Source organism: Prionailurus viverrinus, chromosome A1 (genome assembly GCF_022837055.1).
Source record: "Prionailurus viverrinus isolate Anna chromosome A1, UM_Priviv_1.0, whole genome shotgun sequence".
NCBI classification, from domain to species: Eukaryota; Metazoa; Chordata; class Mammalia; order Carnivora; family Felidae; genus Prionailurus; species Prionailurus viverrinus.
Window position 1 is genome coordinate 183,653,001 of NC_062561.1, and position 17,911 is coordinate 183,670,911.

Below are 17,911 nucleotides of genomic sequence, written 5' to 3' on the forward strand. Positions count from 1 at the left end.
GTTGAAGATGTAAAGATGAGGAAAATATGTTCTAATTTCAAGGACTAACTAGAATGTAATCCTTTCTCACATTTATCCCAAACATACAGAAAATGAAGAAGAAAGCAGAATATTTCACACACTATTAGCAAAACACCAAATGTGAGTCAATACAACACACACACACACACACACACACACACACACACCCCAAATCCAGGTATTTTACCTACATTTCACCATTAACCTTGAATCCCCTGAAACCAATAAATGTTTTAAACTCTTGACACTTCCCGCTGCCCCCATTTATACCTTTGTTTAAAGGTAGAAAGGGAAAAATAGGTATAAAGATTCCTTAGATCTCTGGGCAACAAGAAAGAGAAATATATAAATATTAGATATAGATATAGATATAGATATAGATATATAGATATAAATATATAAATATATATTAGAAATATATAAATAAGGACTGAAAAATCAGAATTCAGTCTTAGAAATAACTGGACCCTTAACACATGTCTGTTCAACCACTCAGTTAACACGTTAATCCTAAAGTAGATTAATCAAGGAAAAGGTAAGTATGGAGAAAAAAGATAAGGTATAAAGCAGGTATGCATGCAAGGTATATGTGTTTAAGTTGAAATAAAATAATGTGGTTTATCTAGCTATACATTTTTTTAAAGATACACTATTTTTTTCCCAAGAAGGTGGAATTTATGGTTATGCTAATAACATGAGTTCATCTCAAATAGTATGGTAGGATCATGCTCATTTCCTACACGGTAGTAGTTGTGGGGATAAGGGCAGGTAAGGCAAAATAGCTAGTAATAAAATATCAATGTTTTGAAGTCCAGCAGATTTGGAACTAAATTCCAGCCCTATTACTTTCCAGGCCTCTGACCTTAGAAAGTCATTTGACTTCTCTGAACTTATGTGCTGTCATCTGTAAAATGAGAAAAATGATCTTCTCACAAGATTTATGAGTCAATATGTGTTAAACTTAGGACAGTGTCTGGAAGATAGTAAGAGCTCAGTAAATGATGGAAGCAGGGTAGTAAGACTAGTGGTAATAATATGGGTCATTGGAATTGTGGACTGTTAAACTGATTTGGGATAATGACTAATGACATAAGAATTGATTTCAGTTTCTACAGGAATTTTATGGATTTACATTAAATTCAGAAAGATGCTGGCAAGTGGGGGGAAAACAACCTATTTAAAATTATTCTAGGAAAAAAAATCATTGTTGATACTGTCACTTTGCCCCACATTACCTCCTTTCTTCTACGTCTTTCTGGTCATTGTCCCCACGTACTGACTCAGCTCCATTTCTGGTCTTCCTGAGAATCCCTGCCTTGGAAATCCTATGGATCAAATATGTTTTATTGAACAATGCCTCTTCATAGTTTTGTGGTTCTCAACAATCTGGGGTTAATACCACCCAATTTTAGAATACAATCGAGAGCAGATATCACTGTGGCTGTTAGGCTGTACCTGATTTGAAGATGCCATTTCTTTGTCTGTACATTTATTTTTAAACATAGAAGTAATTCTCAAAACATTAAAATTTGCAGTTTTTATTGGAAAAGGAAACCAAAATATCTTACCCCTGAGTCCCTAAAAATAATAATTGGCTGGGCCTGAGTAAGGGTATAGGAGATACCATGGACCATCATCCATTCCCTCCTCTCTCTTTCCTGATAGAACTATATTGGTTCAGATGTACAAATGCACATAACTTTTTTTTAATGTTTACTTATTTGAGAGAGAGAGAGAGAGAGAGAGAGAGAGAGAGAGAGAGAGAGAGAGAATCCCAAGTAGGCTTCATACTGTCAGCACACAGCCCGACACACGACTATAAGATCATGACCTGAGCCAAAATCAAGAGTTGGATACTCAACAGACTGAGCTACCCAGACACCCCACAACTGCACATGACTTTTTTAACTCCAGGAAAAGTGACTCTCTCACAATATCTGAATTTTCCTTTTTTTTCCCCATAAATGTGTTTCTTCAAGGATCTGTAACCAAATATGGACTAATGAGATCTTAGGAGTCATTTTCTGGGACTTCTGGAAAAGTTTATTTCTCCTAAATCTTCTGTGAACTTCCCAAACCATCCCTGTCCTTTCTTTTGGATGCTATGTATTCATGATTATGAGGCTTGGAATGGCTGAAGCTCTCTTGCTACCATCTTGAAGATAAAGCCCTACAAAAGGAAAATAAAGCTACGGGTATTGGATGAAGAAAAAGAAAATAGTCCTGAAAATAAATCAATTCAAAATCCCACATTACCTCTGGACTTCCTGTATGCAAGCCAATAGTTCCTTTACTTCATCCATTTTTTGTTAATTGAAATGTAACTAGCATGTTACATTGGTATCAGGTGTACAACATAATGATTCAACAATTCTTGTACACTACTCGGTGCCTGGGAGGATAAATGCAGATCCCAACTTTCACCAAACAACATTGTTACAATCTTATTGACTCTATTCACTATGCTGTACTTTTCATCCTGATGACTTATTTATTTTATAACTTGAATTTCCGTTTATGTATTTCACCCACCTACTCACCACCTCCCCTCTGGCAACCACCAGAGTATGGTTTTTGTGTCTTGTTTCTTTGTCTGTTTGTCTCTTTTGTGTCTTAGATCCCAAACACGAGTTAAATCATATGGTATTTAACTTTCTCTAACTTATTTCACCAAGCATTATGCCCTCTAGGTCCATCCATGTTGCTGCAAAAGCCAAGGTCTCATTTTTTTTTTATGGCTAAGTAATATTCACATCACATCTTCTTGAGATGTATCACATCTTCTTTATTCATTCATATATCAATGAACACTTAAGTTATTTCCGTATCTTTACTACTGTAAATAATGCTGGAATAAATGCAGGGATATATATGTATCTTTTTGAATTAGTGTTTTTATTTTCTTTGTGTAAATAACCAGTAATGGAATTAGTTGATTACTATGGTATTTCTATTTTTAATTGTTTGAGGAACCTACAGACTGTTTGCCATAGTGGCTGCACTAATTTACATTCCCACCAGTAGTGCACAAGTGTTCTCTTTTCTCTATACCCTTGCTAACACTCGTTATGTCTTGTTTTTGTTTTTTGTTTTTTGTTTTGTTTTGTTGGGTTTGTGGGTTTTTTTTTTATTCTCCCTATTCTTACAGGTGCAAGGTGCTATCTCATTGTGGTAAAGACTCCACCAAAAAACTGCTAGAACTAATAAAGTAATTCAATAAAGTCAAAGGATAAAAACATACAGAAATATGTTGCATTTCTTTTTTTTAATGTTTATTTATCTTTGAGAGACAGAGAATAAGTGGAAGAGGGGAAGAGAGAGAGGGAGACATAGAATCTGGACCAGGATCCAGGCTCTGACCTGTCAGCACAGAGTCTGGTGCTGGGCTTGCACTCATAAACCATGAGATCATGACCTGAGCCAACGTGGGATGCTTAACTGACAGAGCCCCAAAATATATTGCATTTCTAGATACAAATAATTAAATATCAAAAAGAGAAATTAAGAAAACAATCTCATTTAAAATGGGACAAAAAATAATAAAATACCTAGTAGTAAATGTAACTAGGGAGATTAAACACCTGAACTATGAAAACTATAAAACACTGATGAAAGAAATTGAAGACAACACAAACGGAAAGACATTCCATGCTCATGGACTGGAAGAAATAATATTATTAAAATGTCCAATGAAATAAAATGTCCATATTACCCAAAGCAATTTATAGGTTTAATGCACTTTCTATCAAAATACCAACAGCATTTATCACAGGACAGAACAAATAATCCTAAAATTTATATGGAACCACAAAAGACCCAAAGCAATCTTGAGAAAGAACAAAAATCTAGAAGTAACACAACCCCATATTTCAAGATATACTACAAAGCTGTACTAATCAAAACATATTGGTACCGGCACAAAAATAGACACATAAATTAATGGAACAGAAAAGAGAACCCAGAAATAAACCTACACTTACATGTCAGTTAATCTTTAAGAAAGAAGGCAAAAATATACAACAAGAAGACAGTCTCTTCAATAAATGGTGCTGGGAAAGCTAGACAGCTACATGCAAAAATGAAAATGAACCACTTTCTTATACCATACACAAAAAAATAAGTACAAAATGGATTACACACCTAAATGTGAGACCTGAAACCATAAAACTCCTGGGAGAAAACATAGGCGGTAATCTCTCTGACATTGGCCATAGATACATTTTTCTAGATACATTTCCTAAGGCAATGGAAACAAAAGCAAAAAAAAAATTATTGACACTACATCAAAACAAAACAAAACAAAACAAAACAAAAAAAAACCTTCTGCACAAAGAAATCATGAACAAAATGAGAAGGCAATCTATTGAACAGGAGAAGATGCTTGTGAATGATATATCTGATAAGGGGTTAATGTCCAAAATGTATAAAGAACTTATACAACTCAACACCAAAAAACAAATAATCTACTTAAAAATGGACAGAACTTAAACAGACATGTTTTTCCTGAAGAAGGCCTACAGATAGATGGACAACAGATATGAAAAGATGCTTAATATCACTAATCATATTACCCATTTTGAGTGGTTGCTGCCAGTCTCTGAATTAACAAAAGTGACTAAGGGAGTGGATGCATCCTGTGCATGGCTACATCTCCATAGCAACATCACTTCATATATGTGCTCTGGCCTGCTTACTGCTATTAATTACTTATCAAGCCCAGGTCAGCATTTAAATTTGTGCTTCTTATTACAGACATGTATTGAAACAAATCCTGACCAGAAAAATATCAGGGTTCATGGTATTTTAGGAGTCAGAGTGAAATGTGCTAACTGGTGACTTCTTTTAAAATAGGTGTGATGGAAAAAGATTATCCCAGGAAATACTTCCTACTTTTCTAGGTATATACAATGTTTCTTCTCAGGAATAGTATAAAATAGCACTTCTAGACAATGGCTCTGAGATCAAACTGCTTAGATATAAATCCCAATCCTTCAGCTTACCATCTGTTTAACTTGCAGTAAATGGCAACTTTTTAAACCCTCAATTTCTTATGTGAAATAGTGGAATAGTAACTGTACTAAAATTATTGGACAGCTGTAAGAAGAAAGACAGTATACGTAAAGAAGTCGACTTCCTAATTCACATGGAACATGCAACACATTAGGTTTTAAAAACACAAAAAATGACAAATTGACACAAGACAATCAATTATATGGTTTGTAGCCAACACATCTCAACAAGCAAATGGCTCCTTAAGATTCAATTTAAATCAGGGCACCTAGGTGGCTCAATTGGGTTAAGCTTCGACTTTGGCTCAGGTTATGATCTCACTGTTTATGAATTCAAGGCCCACGTCAGGCTCTGTTCTGACAGCTCAGAGCCTAGAGCCTGCTTTGGATTCTGTGTCTCCCTCTCTCTCTGCCCCTCCTCAGATTATGCTCTGTCTCTGTCAAAAATAAATAAACATTATTTTTTTTAATATTCAATTTAAATTATGGTGTATAGAACAAATAGCTACTGAAATGTAAGTGCATATTTTTCTTTATATTTTTTAACCTAATACCTTTGACCAACATTATTAGAGCTAACTTTTTGTATGAAAAAAAAAGGAAAACACACAGCATTTATATATCTTCATCTTTGTGTGCAAGTATTATATTTATTATGTTGCAGAAACAGCCATTTATGAGCTCGTCTGCTATGCATCAGAATATATATTCAAGATTTTTATCTGAGATTGGATACCTTGGACAGGTTTTGTATGTATTATATATTTCCTAGAGTGGCATTTCTTTTTTTTTTTTAACGTTTATTTATTTCTGAGACAAGAGAGACAGAGCATGAACGGGGGAGGGGCAGAGAGAGAGGGAGACACAGAATCGGAAGCAGGGTCCAGGCTCTGAGCCATCAGCCCAGAGCCCGACGCAGGGCTCAAATTCACCGCGAGATGGCGACCTAAGCTGAAGTCGGACACTTAACCGACTGAGCCACCCAGGCGCCCCCCTAGAATTACATTTCAACTAGAATAAATAAACACATAAAAATTAAACATATATGAGATTTTGATTCAAGTAATTAAAAAGAATGATATTCTTTCCAAAAGGCAGGGAATAAATTGTTAGTCACCACTAATCCACTGAACTTTGTTGCTGTGATCATTCAAGAGCTTAGCATAGGGAATTTTGCATACTTTTATTCAATAAAATTTCTTCAGACATTAAATTAATGTACACACCTTGAGCAGAATATAAATTAAATTAACCTTTTTTGTCACTGCTGCATTTGTTCTCAAAGTTTTAACGAAGAAGAGATGTGGATTGAGTCAGATGGAATGAGCACTTCTAGGGGCACCTGGGTTGCAATCAGCTAAGCGTCTGACTTTGGCTGAAGTCGCGATCTCATGGTTTGTGGGTTCAAGCCCTGCATCGGGGCTCTGGACTGACAGCTCGGAGCCGGTAGCCTGCTTCAGATTTTGGGTCTCCCTCTCTCTCTGCCCCTCTCCTGCTTGTGCGCTGTCTCTCTCTCTCTCAAAAATAAACATCATTTCTTTTTTAAAAAGAATCATTTATAAAGAGCACTTCTGTACATTCCTACTGTTTACTCGTACATGAAGTATATACATTTTAGCAGATTCAGCTTAAAGTGTAAATCAGAGATCTAGGAATTATAATTTAATCTCTAGTTCTGTTAGAAATGTATGATATAAGCAATCATATCTGGCTCTCTTAAGATAGTTTCTTGCATAAATATAGAGATAATGCTCATGACTTCTTAACCACCAGATAAAATGATACAGTAGATGGGATTATGCTATTAAAAAAAGGAATTAGAGGAAGACAAATTACGGTGACTAAAAATTAGCTGTTAATAAGTCATTATTTTGTCTAAAGCACTTGGTTATTTTTTATTTAGGTATAATTTACACAGAAAAAATTCATAAACCTTAAGAATACAGCTCAATCAGTTTTAAACAATATATACATTTAGTAAACTACATGCCACTCAAGATATACAGCAGTCCTGTCATCCTAATAAGATACCTCATGCTCTTTCCCAGTCTCCTCCACTTACTCAAACCAACCACTTTTTTTGTTAATTTTTAATTTTTTAATTTTTTTACAGTTTATAGAGGTAAAACTGATATACAAAGAATGGCTCATAATGTGCATGATTTGATGTTTGAACATACGCATCCGCCCATAATACCATCACCACAATCAAAGGAGGAGACATATCCTACACTTCCCAGAGTTTCCTTGTGTCCCATTTTGTTTTGTTTTGTTTTGTTTTGTAATAAGAACATTTAACCTAAGATATACTCTCTCAACAATTTTGAAAGTGCAAAATACCATTTTGTTTAGCTACAGGCACTATCATGTAGAGCAGATATCTAGAATTTATTCATTTAATATAACTAAAACTTTATAGCTGTTGAATAACAACTACCCAGCCTCATTTGGCCCCTGGAAACTACCACTGTATTCTCTGCTTCAATGGGTTTGGTTATATCAGGGACTTCACATAAGTGGAATCATGTAGTATTTGTCCTTCTGTGACAAATGTCATCTAGGTTCATCCATGTTGTCACAAGTGGCAGTATTTACTTCTTTTTTAAGGCTAACATTCTCTTTTATGTATTACTACACTTCATTTATCCATTCATCTGTTTCCACTTCAGTTGTTTTTATACCTTAGCTATTATGCCTAATATTGCAATGTAGATGGTGGTATCGATATCTCTTCAAGGTCCTGATTTCAATTTTTTTGGATATATATCCAGAAGTGAGATTTCTGGATCCTATGGTAAAGTTTTATTTTAAATTTTTAGATGTGTCTCCATACTGTTTTTCATAGGTGTTGCACTATTTTATATTCCCACCAAGAGTATACAAGCGTACACAATGTACGTGTCTTCACATTTTTTGCCAACACTTGTTTTTTTTATAATAGCCATCCTGTGAAGTATGAAGTGTGAAGTGATATCTCATTATAACTTAGACTTGCATTTCCCTGCCTAATTATTAATGATTTTGAGCATCTTTTTATATACCTGCTGGCCATTTGTCTTCTTTGGAGAACGTCTGTTCAAATCTTTTGCCTATCCAGGGAAGTTAGGCAAGAAAAAGAAATAAAAGGAAACCAAATAAAAAAGGAAGAAATAAATTTATATTTGTTTTAAGATGACATAATCCTATATATAGAAAAACATAAAGAGTCTACACGCACACACGCACACACACACACTCACACAAGCCTGTTAGAACTAATAAATTCAGTAAAGGTACAGGATACAAAATCAGAATACAAAATTCAATTGTGTTTCTAACATTAACAATGAACCATCTTAAAATAATATTAATAAAATAATCTGTTTTATGATAGCATAAAAAATAATAAAATACTTAGTAATAAACTTAACCAAGGAGGTAAAACACTATACATTGAAAACCATAAGACCATGAAAGAAAGGAGACACAAATAAATCAAAAGACATACCATGTTCATATATTAGAAGAACTGATATTGCTAAAATGTCCATACTACACAAAGCAACCTACAGACTCAATGTTATTCTCATCAAAATCCCAATGGCATAGTTTACATAAATTTTTAAAATCCTGGGGTGCCTCAGTTGTTTAAGCATCCAACTTTGGCTCAGGTCATGATCTCATGGTTTGTGGGTTTGAGCCCCACGTTGGGCTCAGTGCTGACAGCTCAGAGCTTGGAGCCTACTTCAGATTCTCCCTCTCTCTCGGTCCCTCCCATGCTCATGCTCTGTCTCTGTTTCTCAGTAATAAATAATGTTAAAAAAAAATTTAAAAATTTATGTGCAATCGCAAATGTTCCAGAATAACCAAGGTAATCTTGAGAAGGACGAACAAAGCATTGCACTTTCTGATTTCAAGACATATTACAAAGCTAAAGTGATTAAAGTAGTATGGTAATGACATAAAGACAGACATACAGATGAATGGAATAGGATAGAAGGCCCAGAAGTAACTCAACACATTATGATCAACAACAGATCTTTGACAAAGATGCCAAGAACACAGAATGGAGAAATGCTGGTCTTGTCAACAAGTGATTTGGAAAACTGGATATCCACATACTAAAAAAAAAAGGAATTTTCCCCTACCTTACACTATATACAAAAATCAATTCAAAATGGATAGAAGATCTAAATGTATGACCTTAAACTGTAAAATTCCTCAAAGGAAACAGGGGAAAAAGCTTCATTTATCTTTACAGGGATTTCTTGGATATGACACCAAAACACAGGCAACGAATGCAAACATAGACAAGCAGGGCTAAATCAAAATAAACAGCTCTTGAATAGAGGAGGGAACAATCAACAGAATAAAAAGGTAAATTATGGAATGGGAGACACTGTTTATAAATCATGCATCTGCTAAGAGATATATGTGAAATTTTAATATGAAAAATAAAGAAGAAACTCCTACAACTCAATAATAAAAAAAAGAAACAGATAAAGTAACCATTCTTCTGATTTCCATTACCAGAGATTTGCTCTGCTTGTGTTATAGCTTCATAGTAATGGAAACATAAAATACATAGTATTTTAGGTCTGAATTCCTTCACATAATGTTTCGGAAGTTAACCCATATAATTTGTTCCTTTTTTATTCCCAAGTAGTGTTTCATGGTATAAAAATACTATAGTTAGACAGACAGAAGTATTGTTTACAAATTTTGGCTTTCATGAGTAAAGCCACTACTAATATCTTTGTACAAGATTTTGTTGACATGTGTTTTCATTTCTCTTGGATAAGGTACTAGGAGTACCATGCTAGTTTTTAATAATCTAATTTGAACATAGACCCCAAGAGTCATGGGTATTTTAGTACCCACTTAGAGAAATTTAAATATTATTTTCTAAAACCCTTCATTCCACATTGAAGATAGCTTCTTCTGCCAAAGGGGAACATATGTCAAAGGACATGAGTATAAGCTTCATTCAGTAGCAGCTTTCCTTCCTCTGAGCTCCCTCCACATGAGGAAAACAATGGGAAAGGGCCTGTAAGTCATGACCAGCACATTAAATGGATAGTACACTCCAAACATGAGCAGAATATAGACCTGACAGAGTTGATTAAAATGTATCTTCAGAGCCAAGGGTGAAAATGGGTATGTGTTTGTATGTATGTGTTTATGTCTGTACATAATTTCCCATTTATTTATTCGTATAAATCCTCAAATTAATGGAAATTAAACCATGGAAACAAATTTGATGCTCTCCCTTAAATACCATTATTGAATTTCAGTCTATAAAAAACACAGTAACACAAGTTATCCATGATATAAAAGTACCATCACTTTTATTCCTACTTTGGCTTAAAAATAGACAAAAAATACGCGACTGGACTTTTCCCTAATCATTTTATTCAGCAACTTTTCAAGTGGTCTGTGATATCCAGTTAACAATTCTGAAAAATAATGTCTTTCTCAGCTTCATTTTCCAGATCACGGGTTTGACTGTGCAACTTGTTGGCAGAGTATATTATTTTTGTTTCTCCAATTAGCACTTTTCTTATTAATTTTCAAGTTAACATCACATTGTCAAATGTTAAGTATAAGGTATATACTTTTATTTACCCCAGGAGATAGAGCATTTTCATTTTGTGCATCACAATGTTTATAGGGGATATAATTTCATACCAAGTATTTCTGACTAACTTGGTCCTGATATCTAGGGCTTTCCTACTGCTATTAATGAACAACAAGAAGATCAACATACAGCACAAGACAGGGGTCTCTCATTTTGAAGACAGTGCAGACTGTCTGTTATAGGCAACATTTATGCAACCGCAAGTGTTTCAATAAATGCTCAAACTAAGCTGGGAGGACAACCTGGAAGATGATGACAATGAACACATAATAATTTTGGTTAAGTACAGGAATGGAGAAAAAGGACCAGTGTCCAATTACTTAGTATACCAAAGGGCTTTCCTATAAGGAGATAAACCGTAGATTTGAATCCCCCATGACTGCTGGCAGAATATGAAATAGTGCTCTTGACCTTGTGGAGTAAGAAAGAAACCAGAAATCTGTCAGACGAATGTACAGTCAGCAAATATCAACTTCTCTCACTACTGCATGGAAAGGGACACAAAGGTGAGAGGAAGGTCTTGAATCCTTTATTTAATTAATAATAAATAACTTTAATTTTTACTCAACTGACCTTCAGATCTAATGCATTTTTATGGTTAATGTGATCCTATTAGTAAACATAGTCTCCCATTACTAAATGTTTAGCAGCTCACTTTTCAGGCTTACTATAATAAGACACAGAATGTACATTACTTTGGCATAGGAGGGGACAGTTGCAACACACAGTACTACTGGGGCACCTGGGTGGCTCAGTTGGTTAAGTGACCAACTTCAGCTCAGGTCATGATCTCACGGTCTGTGAGTTCAAGACCCACGTCAGGCTCTGTGCTGACAGTTTAGAGTCTGGAGCCTGCTTCAGATTCTGTGTCTCCCATTCTCTCTGTCCCTCCCCAGCTCATTCTCTCTCTCTCTCTCTCTCTCTCTCTCTCTCTCTCTCTCTGTCTCTCAAAAATAAACATTATTTTTTTTTAAAAAAACAGTACTACTAAAATTAAGTGATTACATATGGACATATGAAATATAAGTTACTAAGATGCAGGATATTGAGCAACAATTTGGAGAAAACATGATTTGGAAATATATAAGATAATTACTCAATGAATAATTTATATTAGAAATTTCTAAACTTCTTTTTATTTTCTAAGTGAAGGCTGATAATGGACCCCACCTCATTTCTTCTGCTTCATTTTGCCGTTCAAGACTGAGCCAACTGATATTCACACCCATCGTTCAGTCCCATACAGTAACTGAACCAGTCTTGACTGGAACAAGGCATACATCAGAAGTTGAGGCAACACTATCAGGAGGATTTCAAAATCAAATCTCATCCATCAGGCCCAGGACTTGAGTTCTCTTAAGTTCATTTCAGGCAAATCAAATCTTTTTGGATCTTAACTTTTGCTAAAGTTTCAACAGCAAGATTTAACTCATTCATTTCCTGAAATCTCTCCATACTGTGTCCCACTTTTATAAACTAGCTTTCTGGAAACATGGAAGGATGTAAACAAACCTAGGCTCTGAATCTACTCTCTACCCCAGAGGAGGATGTAGCCTTGCCATTACTGTTTGTTTGTTTATTTGTTTGTTTGTTTGTTTGTCTTTAAAGAATGATGTACTGAAACAGACCCAAGCTGGCCCCTGATTTTGTTAAATTTTCAGAAATTTCATGAAATTTTTGTTGAACAAAGCCATCATTAATAATTGAGTTATATAAATGTACAATAAAGTTGATTCTATGAAAAACAAAGATAGTAAATACTCAAAACTTCGCACTTCTGTATTAGTGTCTGAGAATGGCCATAACAAATTACCACAAAGTTACCATAATTTCTGGAGGCTAGCAGCCTAGTCAAGTTATTCTCATGCTCACTGTGAAAGTTCAGGGGAAGACTCCTTCCTTGCTTTTTCTAAATTCTAGTGGCCATTGGTAACTTGTGTTCCTTGGTTTGTGGGTACATAAGTAGTCTCTGCCTCCATCATCACAGGGCCTTCTTCTCTGTGTTCCCTCTATGTCTTCATGTTTGTCTCTCCTCATAGGAACATGAGTCATCAGATTTTAGGGCCCATCCTAATTTAGCATGGCCTTATTTTAAATGCAAACACCCTACTTCCAAAAAAGGTACATCCATAGGAAGCAGGGGTTTTAGAACTTCAACATACCTTTCCTTGGGGACACAATTCAACCCACAACTTCCTAATTACAACATTTTACTGGTATATTACTGGGCTTAAAATGTACATGTTCACTTGGTAGCATACACTATAAAAAATTGGTAAACACTACAAATCAGGGCTTGATTTAACATTTCTTTACTGCAAATGTTTTCTCTACAGGGCTAGACAGTAAATATTTAAGCTTTGTACACACTATACATTCTTTGTAGCAACTATTTAACTGCTATTATACTGTGAAAGCAGATATAGGCAATATATGAACAAATAGGTTTGATAGTGTTACAAGCAAACTTTATTTATAAAGTAGGAAGTGGGCCAGATTTATCCTGTGGGCAATAGTTGGCTGAACCCTAGCTTAGACTTAAGAAAGTAATTATAAAATATTAATAATGCAGACAAATTTCAAAGTGTGTCACATATGTGGCTATTACCTTATTAATAGCACACAAAAAACTGAGGAAATATTACCTTAGTGTTTGAAAACTAGTATTCAATTCTGTAAAGAAATTGCCTACATCATTGGTGACTGAATGAAGTTCCAAAATACATGTTTTTAGTCTTGCTCGTTAATGTAAGTAAGAATGAAAACCAATATTCGAGTCAGAGCTACTACATTAATCAATTGATTACAACCATTTGATAGAACAGTTAGGTAGTTATAAGTTAGTTAGATATAAGAGTTTGGCAAAAATCAGGGGAAGAATTTTCAAGCATCAATTGGCCATGTGGAATTTACAATAATGAGTATTGCATTTTTTTTTGTTTTTGGCAAATTGGGCCCTATATATTATTAAAACTTATAATAAACTTATATAGGCATATATATGCATACCTTTTTTTTCTGGAGAGCCAGCTGTTAAACTTTTGCCAATATACCACTATCCAAACACCTAAGGTTTGTAAATACTCCTGCAAATGGCAGTATATATATTGGAAATGTAAGCCCTGATAGCATGGTGATATAACTAAAAATATACAGAGAGTGAAGTAGTAAAAAACTTTACTACTTCCTAAGATTGGTCATAACTATACTGCTCATAGTTCCATTAGCATAAATGTACATGATTAAGAAACTAGAGCCCCATAGAAAGCTACACAAAAGAATAAATCTGCATTGCTTTAATGATTAAAATTAGGACTCCCATTAGATTGCTTATCTCTTTCTGCAGATTTTTATAAGACATACTACACTACACAAGAGAAATGACTTAAAGTTGTAGTGACTATCTGAATCATACCTTAACTTGCAACATCTTTGGTATACAATGACTTGGACCTCTTGAAACTGGATCCTCTTTCTTTATCTGCTGTTCACTGGGTATCGATTCATTTGTATAGTTAGCCTTTCTAAGTTTCATTTCCTCTTTAAAGATTATTGACATACCACCTCACTGTCAATGCTCTGAGAATTAAAGGAGGTGAAACACAAAATTGCTCTTCACAAAATAAGCACCAAATAAATGCATGTTACACTCATTGCTCCCACTAATTCTGCTATTAGTAATACAATTATTAATTTTTACAGTGGGTCTTAATTTTCTGAGAATGCAGGTAGCCTTTGTCAGACTCCAGAGATGGATATAAATGATGTCTATAAAATAAAATATATATAACTCAATTTCTGTTCATTTTTTCCTAAAGTAATTTTTAGTGTATGAGCAAAAGGGCTGGCCCTTTTCGTTTGATGGCATAAAATACCTCATGGCAGAAAATGTTTTGGTCTCAAATAATTGCATCTATGAATTCAGGCAGCTACTCCAGCTAATGCCAGTGGATGGAAATGCATGTTGAATTCTATCTAATGTCGAACACTGCATGTAAAATCAAGCCATCAACTAAGAAGTGGTTATGGCATGATCATTTCTATATTGTGTGACATGTTCCTGTTGTACTGTCAACAAACATAAACTTTAATCTCCACAAAGAGAGTTTCTGTAAACTGTATGTCACACTAATGCTTTTATTTTGCATGCCACTTTTCCCCAGAGAAATTCCTTTTACCTTGATTTCTTTACCACAATTGTAATTCATTTTTGACTGACATGCTGACAAATCTATCCAATTTCTTTATATTATTGTACAGCCATTGATTATTTCAACATATTTTTTCTCTCTCTTTTTCCTTTTTAAAATAAATACTTATCCTATTTTCTGCACAGATAGCTTTGAAAATATGTTCAAGTTCAAGGGGGGAAGTACATGTCCTCAATATTAGGCTTGCCATGTCTAATTTGAAATTCTGTGTCTTGACTTTGGACAGCAGATTGAAATCATTTCTTCATCACCAAAAATGTCCTTTAGAATTTAAAATCTATCAGAATCAATATAGCATGGTTTAAAAAACTGATGTGGCCTGTCTGTCTATACATAATAAATGAGCAAAATATTGAGATAACAATGGAGTTTTAAATTCAATTTTATGTCAAATTAGGCCAATCCCAAAATGGTGAAATAGGAATTGATATTTTACTAGACATTTGGATAACATGCTACTCCCTTTCTATTCCCTTCCCTAACACGCTATTCCCTTTCTCCAAATACTTTTTCCCCCTCCTGAAGACATTCTGCACCATGTTCCTCAAGGCCACATTATAGTTCTCTGTTCATCTTCACTTCTGATTAATTTATTAGCATCGTTCTCTATACCACTTGCCTGTCTGCAGGCATTCATATTATAACCCATCAATGCTTAGCTTTCCTTCCTTTTTAAATGGGATCATAAAGAGTAGGGAGACATGGGGACTTTTAGAAATGCTTTCCATTTGGGACAATGGGTCTGTCTCTTTCTTGTTACCCTTGAAGGCAAGGACCTTAGTCACCTAAGTCTCTGCACAGTTCTATGCACATAATTTCTACAAAATGTATATTTGTTGGCTGACAAAATTAATAAAATCTCATGAAGATGTTGATTTATACTCTGGTTTCTTATGTTCTATCACACTGATTAAAAGAATGTTCTTGAGAAGATCAACTTGGTTCCTATTTTACAAAGACCCTATATTTGTCCCTACATTTTCTCCTAAAATTGATTCTTTTGTTGAAGTGTTACCCATTGTGATTATAAGCCTCCATATAGGTCATCCGTAGATGATCATTTTTAATACTGAAAAAGTGAGAGCTCTTATTCAGGCCATCACTTCACCAGTGCATTAAAACTCCCAGGTCAGTATTTATTTAAAATAAAATGAAAGTAAAATAATTTAAATAGCCCTTGTTTTATACACATATTTAAGTCAGGTTTGATAAAACAAAGATACTTTTACAGTAAGTCTCACAAATTATTTTTTTTTTAAAAATTGCCTGGATTTGACTCATTCTATTCTGGTATTTTTAAATTGAGATCATTTCTCACTTATTGTGAATTTGATATCAACTCATGAGAAAAGTGATATGCTGTCTATTACATTTATAATTTTAGAGCCCTGAAAAATAGACATATTTTCGTTGAGTTCAAAAATAAAATGGTTTATTGATTTCAACTATCCAGAGATGTTTTTGATTGTCAGGTACTCACAATTTGGTGGTAGATGTGTTGCTCCTTTTCTATGCATTTGAAATCTTAGATCAAAACTACAAAGTATCATGAAAAGGCAATAAACCACAATGGACAATTGTGCTGATGACCATTCTATGGCTGAAGAAATAAAGTATTACAGCACTAAGCTATAACTTCTAACATGATGCTTAGTTATATCTAGGCTTAACAATGTCTTTTATGTTTTTTTTTCCCTTGTGTGGCAGAAAGGGAAACAAATACAAACATTCTAGATTTAGTAGTCACATATGCTGCTCTCTTCCTCTTCATTTTCCCTTCCTTAATAAAACTTAGGATCAAGAGTTAAAGTTATATTAACAATTTTCTGGCAATCCAACAAATTCTAATTTTCTCTTTTACTCAGATTCCCTTAATTAAAAAAATAGTCATTGAATTATTAGCTCATCTTTTTGTTACTGTTATTTTGTTTTATCTTTCAGGGCTGACTTCTCTTGAAAACCAACAACTTTTAGCTAAGATGATAGAGGTACTACAAAACAGATATTTTATTTTGGCTGGAATCCACCAATGTTGCAAATTATTTTCCAAATTAGGGCATAGGTAAGCTTGCCACTCATATTTTACAATATCATAAGGTAGCATCATATTTGTTGAGTCTTTAATGTCTTATGACTCTACGGTAAACTAATGGAGATTCTCTTCTCGGAAACTGAGTGGGGAAGTCATTCCTGTAGAGTATGCCATTTCCAGACAATGTTCTCTTAATTTTTTAATGTAACTATTATCGTGATTTATAATTGCATTGAACGTTCTCTGTAATATTTTTCAGTATATGTTCATTGTTATTAGGGAAATTCTTAACTCTTTGGATAGGAGCATTCATGAACCTATTTAATAATGTAATACTTTCTTGAAAAAGGGTGCAAGCCTAACTTTTTTTAATGGATCAGATTTATACCTGCAAATATTGAAAAGCCTCCTATGTCTAAATAACTCTAACTCAGAGGGGTGTCGAATTTGAGAGCAGCTTTTCATCACTTGGCTTAGGAAGAAATACAAAGTACCTATTAATTTTATATGTCATAATTTTTAACTGTTTTCTATTTTAGAATATCCACAGCTAATGTCTGAAGTGTGACTTAAAAACATTTGTAAAAAGTTCAAGTTCTTTCTTTTATAATTGTAATTAGATTAAAAATTCTGCTAATTGGTGGATTCTAACAGAGTAGTCAGAAAGCCAATATAAGTCAGTCAGAAATGACTGAGCAGAGGAGAGCAGGTCAAAATGTGTTTTCTATACTTACTGCACTGGCTTGACTTAATAGTGACTAGTAGACTTTTTTTTTTTTTTTAATGAGAAAAATGTGTTGAAGCTGCACTGGAGCACTAGCATTTCAAAATCTTTTCTACTGAGAATTCAAGAGAAGTGGAATCACTATTGGGCTATGTCTATCGTATCTATTACCCTTGATACTGGAGGGAGGTTGCTATAAATATGTTTCAGTCTTGTATTGCGAAGCATGAGCATAGGTGAATAGTGGCGCTCCAGCATATGAGTTATATATGCCTCTTGATAATGTATTAACACAGT